The sequence below is a fragment of the Ptychodera flava genome (genome assembly GCF_041260155.1).
Source record: "Ptychodera flava strain L36383 chromosome 3 unlocalized genomic scaffold, AS_Pfla_20210202 Scaffold_25__1_contigs__length_14229661_pilon, whole genome shotgun sequence".
Taxonomy (NCBI): Eukaryota; Metazoa; Hemichordata; class Enteropneusta; family Ptychoderidae; genus Ptychodera; species Ptychodera flava.
The window spans coordinates 3,722,651-3,733,514 of NW_027248279.1; the positions used below are offsets into that span (position 1 = coordinate 3,722,651).

The 10,864-nt window shown below is 37.7% G+C and overlaps 1 long non-coding RNA gene across 1 annotated transcript; it reads left to right on the top strand.

Moving 5' to 3' along the window:
- Window positions 1-3,479: 3,479 nt before the first annotated feature.
- Window positions 3,480-9,630, top strand: LOC139125633 (uncharacterized). Its single transcript, XR_011550310.1, has 3 exons — window positions 3,480-3,830; window positions 5,792-8,022; window positions 9,456-9,630. It is a non-coding gene; the product is annotated as an uncharacterized lncRNA (long non-coding RNA).
- Window positions 9,631-10,864: the final 1,234 nt, after the last annotated feature.

The window sequence follows — 10,864 nt, forward strand, 5'->3', positions numbered from 1 at the left end:
TGCATCTTTTCGTCGAAAAGGACCCGAAATCAGGCGAAAATACTTCCGCATTGTATATATTTCCATTGCTCTTACAGATTCAGCACATCGTGCACGTGAATATATTGTTTGAAAATGAAATCATGTTTTTCAATCCAAATTTCCAATAATGCACAGTGCATTCTAAGATTTCCCGCCTGAATCTTACATAACAGCGGCTTCATTGCTGTAAAATTCTTAAAGAAATTCATATCGATCATTTTACTGATGTGAAAAAAAATGTGCGCCCGCGGCCCTCCGTGTTTATCTGCCTTAAATATTTTACAAAGTAAAAAGCCAAAGTGTACAACTGATATTTATTGAGAGACACTCATGCATACATTGATAATTTACCGACGAACAAAGTATAAACTTAATGTAAGAATACACAAGCAGCCTATAGTGATGCAATATGAATAACAAAATTTTTCCGCAAAAATATCAAACAATGTGAAATCGAAACTAGACTAGGCCTAATATATAACCATTTTAAACAGGAACTTCCCCTATAAAAGCCGGATTATGCTTATCTTAAATCTATGCAAATGTCAAAAAAAAGCCACGCTACTGATCAGATGTGCTGTATTTGGTCCCAGAATCCCATAATTTTGCCATGTTTCAGGCGTCATTGTCATTGAATCTTGCATATAATGTCTGTGAATGTATAGCGACTAAACTTGAGTCGAAAAAGGTTCCGTGTTTTGTCGGAGAACGCACATGTTTCAATATATGTTCCCAGTACGACCATTTGACCCCTCTCTGCATAAGTCACGAAAGCGCCCATCATGACAACCACTATTCAAATTTATCATACGGTCAAAGCTATGCTACGAGAATTCAAAACCTCCCGCCCAGTGTATGCAAATTGGCTGTGTCATCAGTAATCCCCTTATCGTGTCCTGTATGTTCCCGTTTAATATTTTGTCGTGGAATATGTAACTGTATGACCAGTCCTTTGGAAAGTCATAATATAAGGGTGAACCATTCGGTACGGAGCTTTTGTTGCTGGACGATCGTAATGAAATGTTTGCTGTCAATACTGTGTAGCAGAATATTCCTGCCAGGCATATTACCGAACACATCCACTGAGAGCTGTTTGTTAATCGTTTAGAATCACATTAGATGTCTCGTTTTGCATTTTACATAACAAAAAATGTCATCCAATCTTCGGAGAGATGTACTATCTTTGAAAATGTCATTATTCATTAAATCCTTGGTGACGGATTTGGTAGATTAAATTCAGGTGAGTACGCGTATATTTGCTGTGCGTTCGTCGTCAGTGCTTGAAAAATGTTCATCGTGTGGTCACACTTCGGTGAGCATTTTGACAGTACTGTTGTATTTGATCCTGTCGAAAAAAATGCCAAAAGATAGACTTAGGCCCTAATGTGACTTCAAATAGTCTCTGGAGCTCCCACGAATGGGGTAAGTGGTAAGCAAGGCCCTGAAAGAATAAAGGGAAATTTGCTCCGCAGATGATTATTAAATTTTGTCTGGTGTTTTGCGTATATGGCCAAATATTAAGAACAATGTGTGTGCTTCCGGTATTCCGACAGAGCCAAGAAAAAACTGCGACCCTATTCATTTTTTCGCATTTCCAAACAATTTGACCAAATTTCCTAAATTTTACAGCGTTTTATGGGTCCTTCGACCTACTCTAATTTTGAGAGGAATGTTACCGAAAACACATATTTTTTATTTGGCCTACGTTTATAGTGCTGTCAAGTATTGGATTAATTCAGTAATTATCTTTGTTATTTTTATTGTGATTTCTGTTGATTTTTTGAGTAAGATATTAGCCATGGTCCGTATCTGTTAATTATCCATAAGTCATTTCTATAATCATTACCGCTGAGTATTATTTCCTGGCAGAACGATTCATTGAGCAGCTCATGAGACCCATCGTTTACTTTATGAGCAGCTAATTAGTTGATTATTCTAAAACTGTTATTTATCAAAACTAATTAATAAATGACTGTATAGCTCACTAGCCACTGTCTTTTGTGTCAAGAAGTAGCTGTTGTTCATATAAAGTTTGTTGACCTTTCATCCCTAGTTCCCCACTCTTAATGAAAGTTTGAGTCCGAAATTCCGATTTTAACGCTGTAGTACTAGGTGACATTGACCATTGACGCTGTTTTTCTATCATGTTCTCGTCGCTAGTTGATTCCTGAGTTAATTAATTTGTTGTGAGATAAAACTGATACAACATCTTTCGATTCAAATTAGAAGGGTTAGGCCTAAATGGATTGCCGTGGTTTTGATTTTTGGTCGCACAGGAACTTGGAAGATTATCGATTACTGTAGATTATAAAGAGTTTTTTTAAGGTTTCTTAACGTCATCAGTCACATACAGGCCAATATTCAGCGAATCAGCGCGTGGGCTACTACGCTACAGGCGCCTACAATGATCAATAGAGAATTGCATTTGAATGTGCATACCTATAGACCAAAGCATTTACTCTTAGTATGACAAACGTAAACACCAATCGGGTCAAAGGTGACAAAAATCAGGTGGCGAGTCAAGACAAGATGGAGTCGTTTATTAATCACGACGGATAGTTTAAATACTTTACATGTACAACCTAGGGGTTCCTGGCTTCGAACGTCAATAATCGAACCATCCAGTCCTTATCTGCCAAAACTTTGAAATTTTAAATTAGAATGAAAAACTTGAAATATGGACAAAAGATAGTAGAGTAAACTGCTTCCAACAGGTTATATTATTCAGGTACACCACCATTGTGTTAGTGTACGCCCACGGCCATCGCAGGTATAGAATTTAGAAACAATGCAGAAATCGATGTGCGCAGCAATCCTGTTGACGGACTCTATCCCTCTGGTGAAGAATATATGTACTGTGTACTTATATACAGAGTAACAATAACAAGTACTAGTCTTCTTTCTTCGCCACACAGTTCGTAACTATGTTTATGCGCACTGTCATGTGACAGCCATGAAAGCCATACAACGATTTTTACCGATCGGTCTGAGCTTATATACAAGCCTCATTAGGTTTCATTCGGTTAAAATAAACTCACCTTAAGCCAACCTAGACTTAAATCGACCACAATGAATATAAGATTGAACTTTCTTTGTTTTCGTCTAGTGTCGGCCCACGCATGCATTCTGTTAATTCAACTTTCTAAAATGAATCGAAATTTCAATAAAATGTAAAATTAAGAGAAAAATCAAACTTTTGTGCGCTAAATCATTAGTTACGTCACAAAATGTCGAATAACTGTAAAAGTTTATGTAAAATACCTTAAGTTTGAAATGCGATGGGATTCGATTTTCCGCTGTTATTAGATCCTAGATTTTTTCGATGTTATGGTGAACTCATTCTGCTTAAATTTCAAACAATTCAATAGGAAAATCATGCTCCTGGTATTCGTCGCCATGGTGAGTTTGACCCAAGGTGACAACTTGTGTTCATGCGTATAACGGCTTAGTGATAGGGTAAAATGTTTGTGTAGAATACTGAATAGTTTGTTGTGCAGAAGAAAGTAGGCCATCAGTGAGGGAAGGTACAGGATTTTACACGTACATCACGTGACCGCATTGTGAGGACTGTAACTATTGTTAGTCGGAAAGGAGTGTTTTGGTTTTGAAATCTTGAAGGACAATAGGTATTGAAGAATATGTGCCCTTTGTCCCGTCAAGTGGTATACCCTACCTATATACCTGCCTGCCAAGAAAGTCGTTAGTCACTACAATATATCGGACTCCAATTTGACCAGATTTTCTCAGTGCCGAGTTGCTGGCGACATTCTGTGGTGGACCGGACTTGTTCAAGACAGTGTAAGAAAAAGGTGAGCAAACTGTTTCGTCATGAAAAGGAGAAGTCCCTAGCAAATATGCGAACTAGAAAGTAAATCAAATGGTGTGTTTCAACAGGGAAGTGACAGAAACGCAGTGTCTATCGCTTTCAAAACCTCGATCAGTTTCTTCTATCGCAATTTTCACTGATAATAGATAAATCACCTTCTGTTTGCAACGAAGAGCTGAATAAGAGCGAGCAATTCTGAAGCAGTGTTTGATCTATATCCAATATTTCCAAATATTTAAAATGAAAATTGTCAAATATACATATCTCGCACAATTTGCAATAATTTGAGAAAAGTGCGTCTGGCAATGTCGATTTTTCAGTTATAAACATGTCAATATGTTAAGTTGCAATTATAACAGCAAAAATAACGTAAATAACCAATGCAACAATTAACATGGTTGCAAAAATGAAATATAATCTATACCCATGGAGACTTAATTGTACGTCGTCGTTATTTTTAAAGTAGGGCATTTCTCATTAATGGAGGTCGGCGCACCTAGAGTGTTTATAACTATTGTTGATACCGTTCACTATCGTCTATTGAATGTCAAACTTGTTTTCAATGGAAGACCTTGCGTATGGCTTTTGCAGCTTTAGGATGAATCGCTGAAACTCACCATAGTGTATAAACAGCCGATTAACCTGTTGAAACACGCGCGGTAATGAATTGAATAATCCTCAAGTATCTAACATCTTATTTTAAAATATCAGTGATACTCGCCTTACAATCTGACACTAACATTGAGACTCCACACAAGTCGATTCAATGTTAAGTTAACATCTTCAAAGGCAAAATTACACAGCAGTTTATCTCATACACTTCTCAACGTTCTCTCTGGTCGGCCAGAACAAGGCAGTCGTGCTTTCTCTAATTGTGCTCCAAAACTGTGGAATGACTTACCACAAGGAATTCGTCAATCATCAAGTCTGGAAACATTCAAAAACAAATTGAAAACACATCTTTTCAAACTAGCTTACTGTGCGGACCAATTCTTCTAAGCGCCATTGAACAGATATTTTTTCTTGGATTCTGGCGCTACATAAATTATGTTTGATTGATTGATTGATTGATTGATTGATTGATTGATTGATTGATTGATAAATTATCTGCTGTGATGTATTGTTAAATATTCTAAAATATTTCAGGCGTCAGGTGGTCAACTTGCAAGGTCACTTGCCAGTAACTTGCACGAACACGAGAACAATGGAGCATGACCTTGACCTTGACACAGAGGTGTGATGTCACCTTCAAATGACATTGTCCTGTGAGCATTGGTGATCGTTAAGGCGGTCTATGAATACCGCAGCCGAAAATCCTTTCAGAAGTTGTTCATGAGAAATTCACAAATAAAGCATAAGAGGCAGACATGCGTAACTTCACTGGTCAAGCCGAATCACCTGTCCATGAATTTCGCTCTTTAAAGTTCCGTGTCCGTTTTCCCTAAATTATGTATCTGACAGAAACAAGCGGTATATGAGTTGAAGTTCCCAAATCATAATTGAAGTGAATGCGCATCTGAGAATTTAGCGTGTAATCTATTCAAAACAGTACAAATATAAGAATTTCAAACACAATAATTTTTTGGATGTCACAGTAAAAGTAAATCTGATAGATTTAAAACTACCTGCCGATTCCAGTATCATACACATTGTCTCAACTCTCGCTAACAATCGAATTAAAGCTCTGGAAAGTAACGGCTTGGGTTTAAAAGCACCTTATCGTATGTTGGGAAACAGTAATATTATGACAAGCAAAAGGGCGAAATGTCCATACCTCTAGTCATCGATCACAACTGTCGAGAGAGGTATCATAGACCGTGCTCCAATTACCTGCTTCATAAGAATTGCGATTTTACGGGGGGGGGGGGTTCATTTGTATAATCGTTCGATGCGTTGTGACCTGTCTTTCGGCTTCCGTCACAATCGTTTCATGTTCATTTTCAGATGTCACCATCGATTTTCTTGGCGTGTCTTTTCTTCTTTGGGTCGGTGTTGGGATACTTCATCTGTGCAGACCACGAAGAAGACCCATCAACCGAGTATGTCTTGCTGAAGTTCTTACCAATAGCATCACTCAAGGCGTTCGTTATCATGCACGCCATCAACGTCGGCAAGGTGACGAGCTATGCCGTGGGTATACTGATGGGTCTCGTGGTGTCCAGTCTCGGGGATTACTGCATGGTTTACAAGAAGACACATTTTTATCATGCCCTTGGCATCTTTGCAGTGGTTCAGATCATATACACGATCACGTTCGGATTCAAGCAGATGAAACCGAAAGCTTTACTTCTCTGTATAGTTATAGCTTCATGTTTATTTCTGTATTTGTATCCCGGATTGGATGACATACTTCTTGTCGTCATCGCGTTTTACATGGGCCTATTGACATTGATGGCCTGGAGAGCGATTGCACGGTGGAACATCTTCGATGGAACCTGGACGTGGGCGCAGTGTCTGTGTGCCGTCGGCGCGCTTTCGTTCTGCGTTTCTGATTTTCTCATCGCGGTCCACAAGTTTCGACACGATGTCCCGCTGCGTGATGTGGTTGTCATGGTGACTTACTTTGTTGCTCAATTCGGCATTGCCGTGTCAGTGATAGACTTCCCTGCGAAAACTGAACCTGCCAAGAAAGTCAACTGACGAGGTCGGAGAGAACACTGACTTGTTATTAATTAATATGCCTATCAATGCATATCGAATTCAGGACGGCACAAATTAATGACATTTAAATTTTATTTTTGTCATTGGAAAACTCTCACTGCACTGGCAGACTCATTACAACAGTGGCATTTGTTCCTGCCATGATTAAGCAAGAATAGCTAGTAGTATTTCAAGACTCTGTCACCATTCTAGTCGCATTTGTTGGTACTCGATTTGAAGACACAGAATGGTAGTATAACCGCCCAAAAAGAAACTTGCGTTACCGTTAATTCATCATCTAACTCAACTATGGGGTCGTCCATCATGACACTCTAAAAAGCGTAATTTCTTAGTTTTGGGTGTCAACCCCATTCACCCTCAAAACAAAACCCGGCCCTCTTTGCCAAAATAGTTTCAGGAAAAATTTGTTCATTTTATACGTGTCCCACTTCTGTATTGACATTTTTTTCTCTTCTGTCGAATTTCTCACATTAGGTAGGTTGCACCTCCAAAGTGAAAATTTTAAACTTTTGTTTAAACTTTTGTTTAAACTTTTGTTTAAACTTTCCACACGGAATCTTTCAACCATTCTCTTTCAAAATCAATAAGGTCATTGAAAGAAATTTCTTTATTTGCCGTCTATTGATTTTGAAAAACCTACCAGCCAGTAAAAACCAAACAAAGAAAAAAAAACACAGGTGTATTAATGTTAGTGCATTTTTATTTGGTTTCTTTTGGAAAAATAATATTTCCATTTGTAATAGAGTTAACATTGGGTTTGTTTTAATTCTTCATTTTCTCTGAAAACCTACCAGCACGCCGAACGGCAAACAAAGAATTTTAAGGCGCCAAATAAAAATTGGTGGTCACGGTGGACATTTTAGAGAAACAAGTAACCTTTTCAAAAAACTAAGACGGTGAAAGTTTTTCATTCTCCAAGGGCTTCAAAATGAGCCCTGACAAGTGGAATATCAGAAAAGAATTGGAAAAGTTTGAGAGGCCGAATACCATGTCCCCGAGATGCATTCTAGCAGAACCCATCTGGCGATTTTGACGCAGGCAAACCGAAGTGGGGTCTTAACTACCACCGCTAAGGAATTGCGTTTCTAGAGCGTCACAACATGATAGATGGCCCTATTGGTCTTTCTGAGTACTTACTAGTTTTTCAATTCTATTTTTCCCCTTTTTTGTAAACTCCCTGAGAAGACAAACACGAATTTGGCGAAAGATTCCTAGTATGGAACGTTACCTGGGCGACACTTCAGTAGCTACGTGTTGTGGCTGTTTTCGTAAACATGGAAGTGTACTGGGATTTATGACACAACATGTTTAATTTTAAGTCATGTATGCGAAACTTACAAGAATGAAAGTTCAAGAACAAATAGCGTATAAATACGCATGATGTTTGTGTTTTATCGTTGTTTAATAACTTGCTTGTGTTGAAAAGTAAGGTTTTTCGATTGTCATGTTTACAGTACACTTGGATGATGAGTCTATGCCGAGTTTAATAATGAAGCTCTTGTATTTAGGGACTGGTCAGTTTCTTTGGCCTGGGGGGGGGTGGATTATTTTTTGCCGACGTCAAAAAGTGGCTGACCCCCCCATTCCAAATTTTGAAAACAGGGTGACCCCCCTATTCCAAATTTCGAAAACAGGGTGACCCCCCCGGGGCGCGACATAGGTAAAATAAAAGGTGGACATAACGTACATATATATATATATATATATATATTATATATATATATATATATATATATATATATATATATATATATATATATATATATATATATATATATATATGTGTATTATATTTTACATTTACTACGTATATTTATATTTTAAATAGTCATTCTATGTTTTAATGAAATTGTTGACATGTCAGTTGTAAGATAGGACTTTTCAAAGTGTCAATCTTAAAGTTTGAATACAGTACATTTTGAATGAGCTGTGAATGTATTTCACACTTTCTATGCTTAACAAGATGTCCTGAACTGTTGTACAGAAATGGATGTCAATCATTAATATCAAAGAGGAAAAAGCAGTGAATCAAAAACTTTGATGGGTGTTAAGACTTGCCAACCATCCAATTAAATCTCCTGAGGAGCCATAGAGAGCTTTTTTAGCCAAATCTGATGTGTACAGTGTCTGAGAGGACCTTTTCTTGTAACATTGAAACCATAAAAGCACAGCTAATAATGACAAAACTGCCTTTTTTAACTGTTATTTTGTTCATAAAAAAGCATCTTTCTACAGAAAACCTGTGAAACAAAGGAAAATAATTGCATCAATGAGAAGGAAAGATATCTTGTCATTTTTCTATCTCTAAAATAAGTCACTGTATCAATATATATTGTGAAATATTTGTGCATGTTGCTTTCTCATACTGAATTCTCTAGAGAGAACAGAAAAGTATCAGAATTTGTCATCCTTTTCATATGAAATGCAGATTTCATAATGGTACACTTTCACTTAGCAAACATCAAGATATCTCTGATTTATTCAAGTATGGCGCCCGAAGGGCGCGCCGAAAAATATGAACATCCTGATATCTCTGATATATATGCCTTGTATATTAAAGTCATGCACCTGAAGGGCATGCTGAAAAATGTCTGATATATTAAAGTAATGCAGCTTGAAGAGCACGCTGAAAATATTGAACATACAGATATCTCTGATGTATGTATGCTTGATATGTTAAAGTTGGGCGTGCTGAAAAATATGACTGATTATTAAAGTACGCGCCCGAAGGGCGCGCCGAAAAATACAACTGAATGATGAAATTTGTGGCTGACACTAGCATTTTAGGCAATGATGAGCCTGTGTCAAAATTCAAAAACACACTGACCCCCCCTATTGGGCATTTCAAAAACATGGTGACCCCCCTATCACCAAAGTCAAAAACAGGGTGACCCCCCCCCATGAATCCACCGGCCCCCCAGGCTGAAGAAACTGACCAGTCCCTTAGTGACTAATGCACTCTTTTTCAGACATTGCGATTTGTAAAAGCTGTTCTTTCCTTAGTGTAGTTTATTACACTGAAGTAGCCGTAAACTGTGTATTATTTACATGTTTATTAAACTTAAATGACGTCAGAAGCAAAGCAAAGACGTTATTGAAACGCCTTCTCCTGACCTTCCCATGAATTTGGTGTTTGGTGATGCAATGACGTCACACTTATCTTGAAGCTTCTCTCACGTGACCAAGGTGTGTGAATGTTGGTTCAAGAACTACGAGAAGGAGATAGCGTCATACCTTTATTCAGGTATCAGTAAAACTTAATGAGACAATCAAGAATGGAATATTCCATGATGTAATCCTGTTTGATCTTAAAAAGCAATAAAGAACTGACGGAAATTTCCATGAGATGCCGATGTATAATGGTGATAATTTTTTTTCTTTTATGTAAGCTCAGAAAAGTATATATACTTGTGAAGAATATTGAATATGACAGATTCGAGACCTGGAATATCACGTTTTGCTATCTTGTAAAAACGATCTAAAGTGGTGACTTACAACTAACATCTTAGATTGTCAGCTTCAGTTACTGAAAGCATTACGACCCGAGACAGTTATTCAAGCGAAGAGCGTAATACTATGAATGAGTACTTTGTAAAAACATCGGTAGACAACGAAATGGCCAGAGAGGTAACTAAAGTTGCCCCGACCATAATTAACATCACCTATATGTTCTGTTAATGTACTGTATACATTTGACGTCCTGATGAAATTGCCTCACAGAGGGGAATTGGGATAGACTGACAGACTTCGAAACAAAGGTATAACATTTCTTTGATAGGGAGCCGTCATTATTTCTGACGCGGGCGTCGGTGAATTTCATTGGTAATACTGAGTAACATCCCCAGCCAATCACGATGAATTTGAATGACCCCCTCTCTAACACACAAATTTTGGCTGATCCCCCCCCACACATACACACACACAGAAAATTTAATATCGATAAATGTATTTGTAAAATTTACGAAAATCTTTAGACCTTTCAAATTCTGGTTTACCCTGCTGCGTCAACTGCTTCATGACGATTGAAAAGGTGAAACCAACAAAATGATATTCAAAGTCATAACAAATATAGATATAAAAAGCTCACCATATGTGACAGGGAAGAATTTGTTAGAACAGGGGAAATAACACGCAAGAGACTGAGGGGAGAGTACCAGAGGTGTTCCCCTCTCTAGCATAGAAATTTGGAGAAATTCATGTGTGCAATGGTGCAGTTCTGGTGCAATCTGAGAGGTGTTTCAATTTATTTTGCACTCGGTAAAACTGTTTGAAATTGACATTGAACACCGATATTTTTGTTACATTTTTGCATGATCAGTGTGTAAGTCATGTTCCGCAACCAAACAATTACAATAC